This window comes from Stylophora pistillata, chromosome 5 (assembly GCF_964205215.1).
Source record: "Stylophora pistillata chromosome 5, jaStyPist1.2, whole genome shotgun sequence".
Lineage (NCBI taxonomy): Eukaryota > Metazoa > Cnidaria > Anthozoa > Scleractinia > Pocilloporidae > Stylophora > Stylophora pistillata.
The window spans coordinates 24,974,900-24,991,766 of record NC_142523.1 but is presented as its reverse complement, the minus strand read 5'-3'; the positions used below and the strand labels follow the sequence as shown (position 1 = coordinate 24,991,766).

At 38.5% G+C, this 16,867-nt stretch overlaps 2 long non-coding RNA genes and 1 pseudogene across 2 annotated transcripts; 2 read left to right on the top strand and 1 right to left on the bottom strand.

The window, feature by feature from the left end:
• Positions 1 to 2,996: 2,996 nt before the first annotated feature.
• LOC148730989 (uncharacterized) lies at positions 2,997 to 4,447 on the top strand (annotated as a pseudogene).
• A 1,816-nt stretch (positions 4,448 to 6,263) lies between these two features.
• Positions 6,264 to 8,772, top strand: LOC148730988 (uncharacterized). The gene is made up of 2 exons (XR_016002087.1): positions 6,264 to 6,765; positions 7,325 to 8,772. It is a non-coding gene; the product is annotated as an uncharacterized LOC148730988 (long non-coding RNA).
• Positions 8,773 to 10,911: 2,139 nt separating this feature from the next.
• On the bottom strand, positions 10,912 to 14,672 carry LOC148730987 (uncharacterized). Its single transcript, XR_016001974.1, has 5 exons — positions 14,349 to 14,672; positions 13,810 to 13,881; positions 13,073 to 13,138; positions 11,750 to 11,821; positions 10,912 to 10,987 (listed from the first exon to the last, which is right to left on the bottom strand). It is a non-coding gene; the product is annotated as an uncharacterized LOC148730987 (long non-coding RNA).
• Between the last annotated feature and the right edge of the window lie 2,195 nt (positions 14,673 to 16,867).

The window sequence follows — 16,867 nt, the reverse complement described above, 5'->3', positions numbered from 1 at the left end:
GAATGTGGTTCCGAGGAAACTGGGTCGAGAGGTAATCACGGCCAATCAGGAATAAGAAAGCGCGTTCAAAGAAATCTTGGCTTCTACCATGTCATCAGTCTTACGTCACTACGGAGTCACATGAGATGCGCATGCGCAATACCGATCAGTGCAGGCGCCTTTGCCAATGTCAGTGCTTTACGTAGACGTGAGTGAACCAAAATATCATTTTTCTCACTCAATCAGAGCCATCCCTGTTTCTCATACCCTACAGATTCGTAAGGCATACGACCTACTTAAATTTTTGCAGGTTTACGTTTTTCCTTGTTGCCTTTTTTCACAGGACAATGATTGAACCTACCAGCTACAGCGACGCCCACGAGGTCGCTGCTGAAACTTCCCGTGGATATTCTCACGGTGAGGACGATATCATAAACAATGACTTGGCTAAAGCGCTCCAGTCCATGAACGAAAATATGGGCCAAATTGCAGAAATCTTACTCGAAATGAAACAAAACAACCCCACCGGGGTATCTGGTAAAGCAACATCGTCGTCAAAGCGACGAAAACCAGATCAGATGAGTGACTCTGAGACTGATAATGAAGGGCCCGCATCAAAACGACAAAAACGACCTTGATGATAATTTAAGCCTCCACGCTGAGGATGACTTGGACGTCGATAAGGACGTCCACACGCTCACCAAGCAGTCGAAAGCCACCGGCCAAAAAGAGCGGGAAGCGTCCGCTAGTGAAACTCTGTTGCAAGAACTCGCTAACCAGCTGGACGATGACGAAGCCACCGGCGACAAAATCAAAACAGAGCTGGCACAAATAGCACAAAAGCGTTGGGGGAAAACCTTAGCTGCTGCAAAAATTAAATTCTTTGCAGTAAAGTACAAAATGCCCTGAAAACTGCACAGCAATAAAGGGAACTAAGGTAAACAGTGAAATCTGGACACAGCTTAATTCTAAAAAAACGATCTGCTGATTTAAATCTGTCAAATATGCAACAGACTATAAGCAAAGTCATTTGTGCAAACTTACAAACAACTAACCTGCTACTCAGCAACCCCACCGGGGAATGTAATTGAAAGATTTTTGAGCCTCAAGTTGAGTGATTAGCCATGTTAAGTCATGTACACACGCAGCTCTCGCAGCTCAGGAGGGAACAAATTAAACCAGCCTTAAAATCGGAATAAACACCATCTGTTCTGCAGACATACCAGTCGACAGTGAATATCTCTTTGGAGACAATCTAGCTAAACAACTCAGAGATGCCAAGGAAGCTAGTAAAGTTAGGAAGGCTATCTATACCACTCAGGAAGGGCATAAAGGCCAAGGCCATACAACTGGGTCAAAGAACTACAACGTCTTTAAAGCGAGGAGAGATTTTTTGTGGAAAGGCCACAACAAACCTTACAAAAGGAAAAAACAGCAGTCAGCGGAGAGAAAATAAGAGAAACACTTTTGCAACTTAAAACAAATGTAAGTCTATTCTATGAGTTTTTACCCACTCTTGTGGAACACTTTACTGAGATGTGCCAATCATTCCAGGCCGGGCAAATAGGTACCTGCCTTTCAGCTTGGAATGAAATCAGTAATGATAGAATGCTGCTATCTCATGTAATTGGTAGACAGATTGACCTATTTGAGAAACTAAAACAGCATACCCTGCCTTGTATGCTAGTTACTGATGCTGAGCATGAAATTATTGAAAGAGAAATCTCTAAACTGCTTCAGAGAGGCTTCATAGTAACAGTGTCACATAAGAAGGGGCAAATATTGTCTAGCATCTTCCTACGGCCCAAAAAAGACGGCACGCATAGGTTAATATTGAACCTTAAAAGGTTTAACGAATCACTTACCTATCATAATTTTGAGATGGACTCCTTTTTTACTATTACAAAACTAATAACCAGACATTGTTACATGGCATCACTTGATCTCAAGGATGGCTAATACTCTGTCCCTGTTTCTGTAGAGCACAGGACATTTTTAAGATTTTTGTCGGAAAATCAAATTTATGAATTTACATGTCTCCCTAATGGGCTTTCATGCGCACCACGAATTTTCACCAAGTTGCTGAAGCCCCCACTCTCATGTCTACACAAATTAGGGAGCATGTCAGTAGCATACCTTGACGATATCTATCTTCAAGGCCAAAGTCTTCAAGGGTGTGTTTCAAATGTTATAGATACAATCGTACTACTGAGTAAATTGGGGTTTTTTATACACCCTGAAAAATCGTGCCCAAAACCAACACAAACCTTGACAATTTTGGGGTTCCTTATTGACTCTGTCACCATGACCATACGGTTAACACCGGATAAGAAAGTTCATTTACTGCATGACTGTGACTGATGCTTCTGAACTCTGAGCACCCTACTATTAGGGATTTAGCTAGAGTTATTGGGAAAATTATATCCAGCTTACCGGGTATCATGCATGGTGCCCTATATTATCGTTGCCTCGAAAAGGATAAAACCCTATATTTGACCAAGTCAAAAGGTAATTTTGAACAAACCATGCAGTTATCAGAAAATGCGATATCGGAACTCCAGTGGTGGACTCAGAGGTCGATAAATGCGGCGTACAATGTGATAGCACATGACAAACCATCTCACATTATCACCACCGATGCTTCCAAAAAGGGGTGGGGGGCAGAATATAATGGTGTACCCTCTGGAGGACTATGGAAAAATCAAGAGTGATCAATCCATTAACTATCTTGAGCTGTTAACCATATTTCTGGGGTTGCAGTGTTTTGTCAAACATACCAGAAAGACACATATCCGTATACTCAGTGAGAACACCACTGCTGTTAATGCACTCAACAATATGGGCACCATTCATTCGGAGTAACTCAATGCTTTAACTAAGGAAACATGGGAATGGTGCATTTTACGAAATTTATGGCTAAGCGCTGCACATATCCCTGGGAAGCAAAATTTGATCGCAGATTTGAGTCAAGAAGGAACCAAAAAGAGTCTAATCTGAATGGAAACTCGATGCGGGGTCCCTAAATAGAGCTTTACGCCAACTGGGATTTACCCGGATGTAGACCTTTTTGCTTCAGGCATCAACTACCAGTTTGATAAATATGTTTCGTTCAGGCCTGACCCTAAAGCTTTTGCCATAGATGCTTTCAAATTGGACTGGTCAGAATTAAACTTCTATGCTTTACCACCATTTAGCGTCATCCCCGCCATGTTGAGCAAAATACTTCACGAGAAAGCATCGGGGATCTGCGTGCTCCCGGACTGGTCAACCCAGCCATGGTACGCCAATGCTCTTCAGCTGATGCAACAGACAGCAGTGTACCTGAAAGCAGGCAGAACCCTACTAACCCTGCCAAGCAGTCCGTCAGAAATTCACCCGATCTGACACAAACTAAATCTCATGATCTACCACTTATCAGGCACAAATTAGACCAATATCAATTGTCACCCTCGGCAACGGAGGTGTTAATGGGTTCGTGGCCAGAGGGTACAACAAAACAATACCAAACATACTTAAAGCGTTGGCAGAGCTTCTGTGAACACAGAAACATCGACATTTATTGCCCAGGAGTTGCCATGGGGATCGAGTTCTTAGTTCACTATACTGGTCGGGGTTGGGCTACAGCGCAGTTAATGTAGCTAGATCTGCACTGTCAGCTACAATCTTATCCCAGGGTATACCATTCGGTGAGCACCCTCTCGTTATCCGTTGTATGAAAGGCATTTTTGAGTTAAAACCGGCATTACCTAAGTACACGGAAATGTAGGATGTTAATAATGTATTAAACTACCTTAAAACAGATTTATTCCTATTAAGGGTTCCTTAGCCCTGAAGGACCTAACGTTGAATTTAAGCATGTTATTATGTCTAACAGCTGGACAAATAGGACAAACCCTACTTTACATGGACACACGTTCTATTCAGGAACTAGACGATGGCTTCCGAATTATCATTAACGAAAAGCTTAAACAAACTAAGCCAGGTAAACATTTGGCTCCTATTAAGGTAATAGCATACCCGGATGACAAGAGAATCTGCGTCGTGGATTATTTGAAGGAATACCTAACCAGGACGAAGCCGTTTAGAAAAGAAGTCACTCAGCTATTAATCAGTTATGCTAAACCATTTAAGTCGGTTACCAAGGATACCATAGCAAGATGGGTCAGAGATGTGCTGGAACAGTCGGGTATAGATGTTAAAAAATACTCCCCGCACAGTAGTAAAGCCGCTTCAACTTCGCATTGTAAAGCCAAAGGACTAACCTTAACAGAGATCATGAGAACTGCAGTATGGTCAAACGCTCGTACTTTTGCACGATATTATGTTAAGCCCCTAGACACAGATGATCTCAACTTTCGGAACAGTTTTGTTGAACTCTACAACCAGTAACGAGCGAGTGTTGTACAATATGACACGTTTTATTCATGTAAAGCTTCGCAGACCCAATAAATTGGACTATTGTTTATGAATTCGCTCTACAGGTCTTTGAACTTTCATGTGACTCCGTAGTGATGCAAGACTGATGACATGGTAGAATTGTTGATTAAAGGAGACTTACCTGTAAGTTGAAGTTTGATTGGGATTCTACAATGTCATCTTTCCGGAACAAAGGAGTCACATGCCCAGCCCACCCTTCCCGTTCTCCTTCGTTCCTTAGCTCTGTATCACTCAAGTTAAAGACTGATCGGTATTGCGCATGCGCATCTCATGTCACTCCTTCGTTCCGGACTGATGACATGTTAGAATCCCAATCAAACTTTAACTTACAGGTAAGTCTCGACAATCAATTTCTTAGAGGCTAACTTTTTTTCCAGGGATTTTTTGGGGGGCTTTTTGACTTCATCAAGTTCTTTGTGAGTTCATCAAGGGAAGAATTCACGCATAAATAGGAAATTATCTCAACTCAAAAACAGATGTTTCTGTTGGTTTACAGTGACAGTGAAAACCACTAATTAAGCACAATAGACTCACATTGATTTCGCTCGAGTAAGGGGAGCTCTAAGAAATATAGAAAGGAGTCAGGAAAAAAAGTATTTACTGGACACTACACACTTTTGTCACACAACTAATTATAAAAATGTTCGTGACTTAAAATATATGTATGAAACAACAAAGCATTGCCTAAAGAAAATGCGTGTTGTTCTTACTAATGACATATAAAAAGTGAGGTACACGTCAGATTGTGGCTGACAACATCAGTCTCCTCTACAACACCACAGACTACTGTCGAACTCGGAAACCTAACGTTTCATGTCGACGCCAGGCATTTACTTTCCTGTAAGGTATTTTTAGTTTCTACAAATATGATTTTTGCATGTAACTTACCGCTGGGCTAAATTTAACCGTTACTATTCTAAAGCGCCGATATGTAAATAATGTGAGCAAATGTCCCACAAAGTGAGGCATTAGCTCGTGTCTGAAATACAAACTCCTAATGCACGATGTTGGGGAAGGGGGACTTTTGAGAGTGTTTTGTTGAATATAACCGGGGGGGGGGTAACTTTAGGACTTTGTGGATGAGGATGTGCCGCTGGGACTTTGGAACCCTTTACATACCGGAGCTAGTTAATATAGGGTTGACCTCCAAGTTTCCTTTTTTTGAATATAACTGCTCTGTGTAACATTGCTTGATATACTGCAGAAACAAAGTATTGTGTTATTGTCCTTAGAATCAATCCTTAAAGTAGAGAAATAATGAGAAGAATAACAGCTAAAATAACCTTTTGCATGTGTATTTTTACAAATGGGTCTGTTCACTTTTCAGTTTAATTGAATTGCATATTACAAAATAACTGAGATGGTACACGCATTCTGATTGGTTAAAAACCTATGGTTTATTGTGCCGGTAAACTCATAGTTTGAGTTAAAGAGCTAGGCTACCCTGTATAAATAAAGTCATTTTTTATTATTTTACATTACAAAAGCAATAGAGCACCACTCGAAAAGCTTGTAAACCGCTTGCCCAGATGCTTCTCTCATGTTCTCCCAACATCCTGTGTGGGTTATCATGCCAGGAAACCCATACAAAGTGTGGTCTGTGGTCAATAAATTTGATCTTCAGGAGCCATCATTAAAAATCAATAAGAAAGCAGAAATTTTTCCTGTCATTGTGTGGAAACTGCTGGTCAAATTGAAATCTTAACTTTTTATGTTACCATGATCTTTATTTAATATATATCAGTAAGCAGCATTGCATTATAGTCTAGCAACATGTTGTCTTTAACTGTATTTAGGGCGAGCGTCTTATACAAGAAGAGAGAATTGGAATGGAAGCAGAGCGCCGAAATGCTGAGGTAAAAAAATATCCAAGGAAAGGATGTCTCCCCCTTGGCTGTTCCAGATTTTCAGATAGTAGGGATTTTAGACAAACATATGCATTTCCACTCTGCGATGAATGACATTTTGGCTACCAATACCTTGTTAATAATATCATGCTCATGTCTGTTCAAGTGTTATGCTTCCTCTGATGCTCATGCTTGTGTGCAAGGCTTTAGAGGAAACTCTGTCAACTACTAGAAATGCAATAAATGCAGTTTTTAAGTTGTTCTTTCACCTTAACAGAGAGCTGATTTTGATAAACAGCAATAGAATAATGCCTGATGCAAGAGAAATGTAAATTATCACCAGTAAAAGTTAAAACGCACTCTCATCTTGTAGGCAATATGTGAGGCAAGAGCAGGGCTACCTCATGAACCTCTTGAGAGTGAAAACACCATAACCCTGAGAATCCGTGGCCCCAGAGGAAATTCTATTCAGAGGACCTTTTTTGACTATGACACCACACAGGTAAAACTGCTTATCACCCAGTCAATGAGAGAACTTTTGCAGGGTTTTTCGATCATGTGTCAGTCAATACTCTAATCTAGATACCCTCAGTTGAAGGTTAACTGGTGTAAAGCATTAGGGATGGTTTGCAAACGAATTACCTGCAGTTGCTATCCATGGTAATACGCGAAGTTAATTCAATGGTTCAAATTCTTGAAGTTCTCCAATGTAGGTGGCCGCTGTGTTTGTTTGCTTCTTTTGAACTCCAGGAGTAGCACGGAAGATAGTGTAATTAACACTAAACAGGGACAAAGTTTGTGGAAAGAAAGAAGTCAATTTCCCAAAGGGCTAATTAATAAATTACCACCTTATATAAACAGATGAAAAATTATAAACTATCTTGATAATATTAGCGTTTTACCCGACTAAAAGAAGCCCCTAGTCACAGATTCATCTTTAACTGTTCTTGTATTACTTACCTTGAGTGAATATTGTCCTAAAGCTTGAAAATGGGATGAGATAGTACTTAGTAGCCTAGCAAGTGCTTCACTGACGTCATCTTTTTTTTTTAATGATTCAGGTGCTTTTCAGGACGGCGTTTGCATTGCTGTCTCTACCAAGCCAAGACATTGTGCTTCATAGACATCAAAGGCCATCGATACATAACGATGGTTCCTCTTTGTCTGAAATTTCCTTAAACAGTCATACTTTTCTAGTTATAGAGATGCACGACGAATCAGATCCATAGCCAGATTTTTCGGTTTTCTTCGTGGAGTCTTCTCTGAACCAGTTTCCGTTGTCGTAATCATAGTGCAAGATTTATAAATCATACTTTTTCAAAGCATTGTCATAATTTCATTTGTACGATCTGCCATAGCAAAATCTGGTGCAAAGGATTGTGAAAAGCTAGTTTTTTCTTTTTCTTTTTTTATTTTCTAGGCTTTTTTCATTCATATTCAATGAAGGGAACGTTTTATCTGACTAAACCGATACTAGAATATATGGGCTAAAAAATACAAGGATGGTAAAGGGCGTAGGAAGCGTGTGTGTGTGTATCGGGGGAGGGGGGAGGGGGTGAGAGGATGATTTGCCTTGTACATTATCTTGCACTTTTTTTTTAATTAAACGTTCTACCTTAAAAACAAAAAAAAATTGAAAAAACACATGATGACAATTAATCTAGGTTCTTTTGTAGGCATTTAAATTTTCCTTGGGTAGCATAAAACACTCATATAGATAAAGATGTCAAAGGTCGCTGGGACCAACGAATGTTTCTTTTCAGTTCTCGTCAGAGTAAGCCCAACGTCACTCCCTGTATAAAAAAAGAAACAAGGTGACCTTTACAATGAGCCGTGGAATGCGTGCATGTCTTTCAAAAACAATGTTTGTGCGAACGAATCAATATGAATATCTCTAGGATCTTGCAAATAATTTTAGCCTACGAAAATGGCTATCAGAGTTTCACGCGCGCTCGCGTTTTGCTTCCTCTACTATCCCCGAGGGAAAATGAGGACCACTGGGACAGAAAGACGATTTAGAGACATGGGAACGAATTAGTCAGAAATTCATATTTAAAGGATTTGATGTGGAGGGCTTGGGTTTATGGGATGATATTGGACTATCTATTATTTTGGCACGAGTTTGTGCCATTATACGGCAGCTCAGTCCGCCTGATATTTACGTTTTCTTTTGCAAGTTTTCTTTTGTTTAATTTGTTATGTTGAAGCTTAAAAGCTTTTCACATGGAATATCTCCTGTTGGTGGAGTAAGAGTCATTTTATAATCCCAAATTTTGGCTAACTTTATTTATTTATCTTTTTTTATTTATTCATATCTTTCCGTGAAAATTATTTCCAAGTATATAAGTTTGCGATAACGCAAACATTTTAAAATAGTTTGCACTTGTAGTTAATAGTTAAGATTTTCCAGCCGTTTTCTTCTTTTTCTCTTTCGTGAACACAAAGATTTCCACGGTAAAAGAAAATATGTAACGATCATTTTGCAGAAATAAATCAACTGTTGGTGTCATTTAAGTGTAACTGTATGTGTGTGAGGGTGGCTGGGGCGGGAGGGGCGTGACCTTTCCAGTTTGGATATATAACTGTGTGTTGGAAAGTTTCTCTTCGCAGTCGATTCCCCTTGGACGAGTTCTTCAAACTGTTGGTTCAATGATAGTTAAATCCGTTGATAACTTCCCGGCACTATCTTGAATTATACTCTTTTGTTTGGTATAGCTTGTTTTTCGGTTTGGTGTTTCCTACGCACCTTAACAGAGGTTGGGATAATTTGCAATGTTGCAAGATGGGGGAGAGCTTTCACTAATTACAAAAAAATCGTTACAATTGGACCTTTATCGGCAAGATTTAAATTTCGAATAAACGCTGCAAAAAATATTCCCCCCCCCCCCCCATCAACAGCAGCGATCATAGACGATTTACGGTAATTATAGAATTTATAAATTTATTTTAAGTATTATAATGCATGAGGTAACTGAATCCAAGAGAAAAACGTGAATACCTTCAACATCTCAGAAATATTACATACCAGCAAGAAGGATTCTTTTCCTGCATAGCTTTGGCCAAGTAATAAATGAGATATACATGTGCTAATTCTTGGGTTTTAAAGACGTTGCTTAATATAACATTGCACGTATTAAGACTTTGAGGTTACGTAATCTATTAAGACTTTGAAGTTAACTTATTAAACATTGTAAGCATTTTTGATTGACAAGTTACGGCGTAAAAGTTACGACGTAAAGCTTATTTGACAAGGTTTTGATTGACAAGTTATAAAGGTGATAAATTCTACGTCGTAAAAGATACGACGTAAAACTTATTTGATAAATTACGACGTAACGTGTAGTCAAAATTGAATTTTACGTCGTAACGCGAAGCTCCTCGTTTTGAAGACGTTGAAAGTCCACTAAACGATGATTGAATTCTCGCCGTAAAATAGACGTCGGTGTATTTGACGCCATACAATAGAATACAAGGTTTTACGTCGTAAAATTTAGGACGTGATATCTGACAGAGGAATTGGATCCCCTTGAACGTAAAAAAGGTGTCAAAAAGTCAAATATGTGCTCAAAGTGATTTCAACAGTAATGAACGCCATAGGAAGGGACGCTAATCCGAGAGTTATGGGCATTTTCTCTCTTGAATTTGTAATTAAATCTCCGTGAAACTTAACACGCGTACACCTTGAATAATAGCAGTTTGTTCATACTCACAGGAATCGAATACTTGGCGCGATATCTTTAAATTGCTCGTTGCTCACTGTACGGATTTTGTTGCAATAAAAGCTCCTGTAAAATGACGATAGAATGAAAGGGTAACTCGTTAATGACAGACATGAAAACATTGATTTTGATTTTAAAAAAGGCATGATAAGTGATTGTGAGAGAGCCCGAGTAACAGCGAATGACCACGAGTGACCATGAATGACCTCGAGTAACCCCGAGCGATCATGATTGACCACTAGTGACCATAAGTAACCACAAGTGACCACGGTGACCACGAGTAACTACGAGTAACTCCGAGTGACCATGTGCGACCGCGAATGACCACTACTTGCCATTAGTGACTCGTGTGATCGAGAGTAACTAGTAAGTAGTAACTAGAGGGAGGAGGAAAGGAGTGGTGTCATCTTTCTGCTTCCAGCCACGCGATAAAAGTTTTATGCGGTTTCAATCACTCGTCACTCTTCTCCGTTAACTTTTCATATTTGCTGTTTTTGTGTTTTGTTTTCATCTTTTATCTTATATTGTAACATATTGTTGGTATTTATTGCTTCTTTTCTTTCCATTAATTTCCCTAACTTCCTTCCTTCTGTCTTAGGATTCTGGGCGGAAACGGGCCCATTGCGTAACAATTTTTGAAAGCGAAGTAGCTCTGGGAACTACGCTTTCAATGAAGGAAGTGATACATTGTTTGCATATGTCAGTCTCCGTGAATGGTTTATCTACGTTGAAATCATAAGTTTTTGGATGAAGTCACCTGATGATAATGAGATTATGATGTGTCAATTGTGGTCACTCGTGTGTTACTTTTGACACAACCTACTCAAATGACGGAGATGCAGAACATGTCGGCGACTGCACTTTCACAAGACCCCAGGTTTGTAGTGCTTCACTAGCGTCGATTAAAAATGATAATGAGAAACAGAGACTTACATGGACTGCATGTTTGTTAAACCTTTAAAAACTCCACGCGGTAGATACTGAATATTGTTCTCATAAACAGCCCTTGAACGACAAAAAAGACAGATCATTATTACTTAAAGTACAGAAAACTCTAGAAGCAAACCTCCATTGCAAAAAAAGCCTTTTAATAGCTTTATGGACTCTTCCATGTCTTATTACAAAAATATCTTTATAAAATATGTGACACCAAAAAGTAGATTGAAAATACTTCACTCAGTGCTTGGGACTACTTAAAAGAAATTAGTTAAAGGCAGTTAGCGGTTGCCTCGCTTAATCCGAGTATAAGTACGCGCTGATTCATATATGGTAAAGAATTGCTACATCCTTCTAATAATTGTCTTTCTTTTCTGTCTTGTGACATCATGCCAATGAGATCAGAATTGGCAGTTGCTATCTTGGATGTAATAGTAACTTCAAACTCGAGCAATGTCATACGTGACTCTGGTAATTTCCAAGGTGTCGGAATCTAAGCCAGCCAAAGCACATTAGTTTGAGTAATTCAACGAGACTTTATGCAGAAGTGGGTGAAGGAATAAGTCTGCTCACTTTTAGTGTCATGCTACCGCAGATATAATTTAACTTACAATTTAGAGTTACTTATTCCTCAAGTACATGCTCTTTTTTTTTCGCAATCGCACATCCCCTAACAGAAAATTTAAATGAACCAAATAATACGACAGCCGCTAATGAACACTGATTACAGATGATCAGATATCTCCTGTAAGGTCAATAATTTTTACTAGTGCAGTTAGGTATAATTTCCGTCCGCCATCTCGTTCATATAATATTGGTAGGTTTACTTACAGGTCTTTCAATTTGGACAGGCCTTGGAACTGATCCGGTGACAGGGTTACGAGGCTGTTTTTCTCCATGTATCTACGCGATAAATGAAATACATTAGACGCTCTGTATCACTATTTAACTGTAAAGATAGTTTTAAATAATTGCTTGGGCTAAGAAACGTTCATCGTCGGATCTGGCTAAGATCAATCGTATCATTTATTCAATTCATATAAACTTTCTCCTTTGAAATTATTCGTGCCTTGTTCTTCAGCAAACTGTTTTACTGTTCATCAAAGTTGTCCGAGACTTCATTAAGAGCATCGCTAGACTGCTTTCACCGAGACGAAAACATTTTGATCATACCGCACTGATTGTACTGACAGCCGGTTAAATAATGGCTTAACAACGGTATGTACCCGGGCTGCAAATCGTCGTTAAGCCGATGTCAACTAGTTGTGATTAGTTAATTCTGCGATCGAGCAAAAGCTCGTATTTACATTTCTTATTGAAATACGGATTTCGAAACTTTTGAACACCCCTTGTTCCTTGAAAAAACCTGAAAATTATAGACTTTGTGTCCTGATTAACATTCCACGTTAAGTTCAGATTTTGAGATGAATCCCTAATATCTGGTAGACGTTTTTTCGAAGAGATTTTGAAAGCAATAAACTCAAATGTTTTGTGATAACTATTAACCCACTTGATTAACCGCGCTGTTTTTGCTTTGGTACGATTTTCAGCATCATTATCATTATCATATATCGCTTATAGCCTCATGAGGAGGCGTCAATAAAAAAGTGTGTTGTATTATATTTTGGTGTATAAACACTACTGAAATACCTTGCGAGCTTTCGCGCACAGTGAAAGTAACATGAAGGTATCTTTCCGAGAAAAAATATCGCCGTTGCTAAAGTTCCATAATAAATTGCACCTTTTTGCAGCCAAAGCGAAATGGCTAGGATTTTTATTGGTGATTATATGATAAATAGCATATTACATGGCCGTTTAGAAATACGAAATTTATTGTCTCGTGCCGAAAAGTAGTTTTCAAAACTCGAAGGGAAATTTCGTATCTTCGCGCGGCCATGTAATATCCTCCTTATGTTGCATTATTTTAATTAAGAAAGATGATAGTTAATGATTCTTACTTTCTGCATCTATTTTAAAAAGTAATTTTTGCCATTAAAATCCTTAAACCGGCTGTTTATTAGGTCATGAGAATATCAAAGAAACAATGGATAGGCACACTGATCCTCTGTTTCTTGCCAAAGCTCCCTTTTTAGTAATGCTCATTAGATAAGACACATACTGAAACAGTTTTCATTACGAGCACGAATCACTTACAATGTTTCTATCTCGGAGAGGTTTTTGAACTTTGGCAAACGCTGAAGTTTGTTATTGGAGAGAAAGCTTAAAAAGAAAAAAACAAATTGGAATAAAAAATTGAGAAGCAAGCTAACTGCGTTGGTATTTGAGACTCTCGGAGAGTTTTTTTTTATCACAAAAGGGACCTCGTGAACTGACAATAAAACTTACCTGTTTATTTTCAAAGTAATACATCTTAGCTGAGTCGCTAAACCTTCTATTCCTGGACTTGAGAATGTGAAAAAAAATGGTGCCATTTGTATTTCCGCTGTTTAAAGGGTCGTTTGCATATCATGACATGAATTCGCTTCTCTGTATTGGTACATTGAAACCATGAATTCCAAGAGTTGCTCATATCGCAAATCAATTTTGTGGTAGTTGGGCTGTAATATATTAAACCTTCCCTGATCGCTTTGCAAAAAAAAATTAAGTCACAAGAGACAGTCAATCTCACTTTGTTAATCTATATTTCTTTTCACTGCTGATGGTGACCAAATTCACTAAAGTTAGCACTGTATACCAGAACGCGGAGAGGTTTCGACCTCTCTTCACTCTGTTATATACTGGAGCTAATTAAGCGCATGCAGCAGTTTACTTTGATATGTTTATTGTAATAGCATTTTATTTGGAATGGCCACAAAGCAAAGGTTTACTAAAATCTCTAAAATAAAATGTATGATTTCACTCGCTGTAAAGGTGTAAAAAATGCCACTTACAGCCTTTTTAACTGAGGAAGGTTGCCAAAAACATCTTCGGGAAGACGCTGAATTTTGTTGTTTGACAAATCCCTTTGAGGTAAATAGTAAGCTAACATTTAAGAACCTAAGTTCTACTTGGAAGATGGGAAATTCCCGCTACTTAACGTTTCTGTAATGCGAGCCAAATCAGCTAGCTAATAATGCAATAGTAGTAATTTTTTACCAAATCAGGAAATGAAAAGTTTTTTTGTGTGTTTCTAAATATATGAATTATGATCAAGAATCTCCAATATGCAGCAACTGTACCCAAAGAACATATTTATTCCACGCTTAAGGCTAAGAGACCTTCTGTTAAGACAATAATGGCAGGGAGACACTTCATTGTATTATGCCATCTATCTCTAAATAACACTCAATAATTTCCAAACGAACAAACTTAGTTCGAGAAAGGTAGAAATAAGCGATATTCTCAACTAGTTTGGACCACCATCTAAGAATGCTCACACTGACCTACAAAGGTTTTTTTTTTTTTCGTACAAAAAAAAAATCCTACTTACATTACTTTCAGTTTGGTATTACTGCTTAGTATTCCTCGAGGCAAACTCTGCAACTGATTGTAGGACAAGTCCCTTAAAAAAAAGTGTTTGGAGAACGAGATGATTGCCAGTTAGGAAAAAAAAGTAAACAAACAAACGAAAATTCATTTAACTAACTATATTTCCAAGGGCGATGTGGATCTCTGTTGGATTAATTTTTTTTTTGTGCGGAAGTTTTTATCTGATAGAATTTAGGCAGATGCAGTTCGTTAATTAGTTCCAGTGATCGTTGTATTAACAACAAAAATCACGGTCATTTATTAAAAAAAACTTATTTTAAGTGAGAGATATTGGGTTGAACTTGAAAAAAGGTTTTCACATCAGTTTCAAAATCTTACTACCAACTCATGATTTTATACTTGAAGCGTCCCTCCCTAGAAAAAGCTAAGATTTTTCCGTTCAATTTTGTTTTGGTTTTTGTTACGTTCAATAAATAAATGCATCTTATCCGATGGTTTAACAGCTCTATTAACTATGGTTTAACAGACTTGTAAGGTGGACGGGTGATTTGTGAGTTGCGTAGTATTTTTTTTTTTTATATATTAGCGAGGAAAGATGGAAGCATTAAACAAAATGTTTGCAGGTCAATAAGGGAGAAGATGGATTCAGTTGGCCATAACTCGAGGCTATCTTTTTGTTATTGGACTTGCTTTGGACAATTGTTTAAGGAGTGAGTGCAATCCCCTTGGTGAAGTCATCTGGACACGCCCAATATCATATGACCCATAACAAAAAAAAAACTGTTCTGTTAAAATTTGCGATTTGAATTTTTCAAGTCTCCTTTCAATATGCAAAAAACAAAGGGCAAGTTTTTGTTTTCGAGACCGGTACGTTATTCGTCTCCAACGAAAGTAGAACTTCATCGTGCAGTCCTATAATTTTGGAACCTACGGTTTATTAACTACTCACACAAAACTGATCAAACTCCGTAACCGGCTGGTTAACTACTGGACTACTACCGATCGATAAATCAGGAGCGAGAGGTTTTTAAGCCATATTTAAAACGACTTTAGCGCGATCGATCACATAAAAATGCATTGCAGAGGAAGGGAATGTTTAACTTTGACGAAGAATTTTTAAAAAGAAATCACAAACGTATACTCACACTTCCTCCAAGGCGTACATTTCTTGAAAAATGTTTCGAGGCAGCTTTTCTAGCCGATTACCACTCAACCGCCGACATATAGAAAACGATAAGAAAAGATCTAATTGGATGAAAGATGCTTCAAACTTAGCGGAGAGATTTTCCGGTTATCTTATTGTACTTAGAATATCCAAGTCATAAACACTATCCCCATTTTCGGCGTGGTTTTTTAGTTTGAGTCTGTATTAGAGAGCAAAATGTCCATTACATCATTCGCTTTTACTTCCGGGATATCGTTGCAGGAAAGAGCCCTGATTCCTTTGTTTATGTTCTGCGGGTCACTGTCAGCCTCGCTATGGTGTCTATTTTCCAACACGTCACCTGGGATTTTAATACGGGTTTTTCAAAAGTTACCATTCGATTCTTACTTTTTTAACTCGAGTCATCAAATATATTACAACTGATTTTCATCAAACAACACAGCGTTTCCAAAAACCTCTTGGTCCATCTGAAGTAATCTTGAGCATGCTTAGAAAGTAACGTGGTACAGCACACTAATCCCTCTAAATTAGCATGGATAGATAGATAGATATATAGATAGATACTTTTTTATAAACACCTTGCAGTCATAGGCTGAGTTAGGGAATATTTACAAATACAGATGATGAAAAAGGAGGTATAAAATATTACAACCTCGTCGTTAAGAAAGAAGGAAAATTTTCTACATCTTATAAATATGGGTAAAAATAAACCTGTTCTTCAAGCGCTCGGTTTTGCATATGGGGAGATTGAAATCACTTTTGGGCCTCAGTGCATATCTACAACTCTTCCTTTGGGGGAGGAGGCTGAGGAGTCTATGGTTGGGGTTACGGAATATCTCGTCAAACAGATTGGTTGAAATATTTTCCCTCCTCTCGTGAGGTTTCGGTAGGCCAGCTGTTTCTAGTGCTATACTATATGACAGGTCAGGATAGATGATTCTGACTGCTCTTCTTTGGATCCGTTCCAAATCTTCGCTGATGTAGTTTGGTAGAGAACGGTGGAATACAGGACTTGCGTATTCCAAGACGGGCCTAATACATGTCACATAGAATTGCACAAGTTCGCTTGGTGCAACTCCGGATCTCTTCAGTTGTCTCAAAAAGTAGAGACGAGAGGAACATTTTCTACTTAGTTCAGAGGTGTGCATGTTCCACTTTAAATCGTGGCTAATGGTCACGCCTAGCACTTTGGCACTGGTGACTAATCCAAGGGGTTTGCCATTTAGGACCAGGGGTTCAAAATCGTAGTTACTGTTAGAGAATCCAATTCGTAGTTCTTTGCACTTAGCCTCATTCAGTTGGATTCCATCGATACTCGCTTGTCTTGAAAGGTCATCCACAGCTTCTTGGAGTTT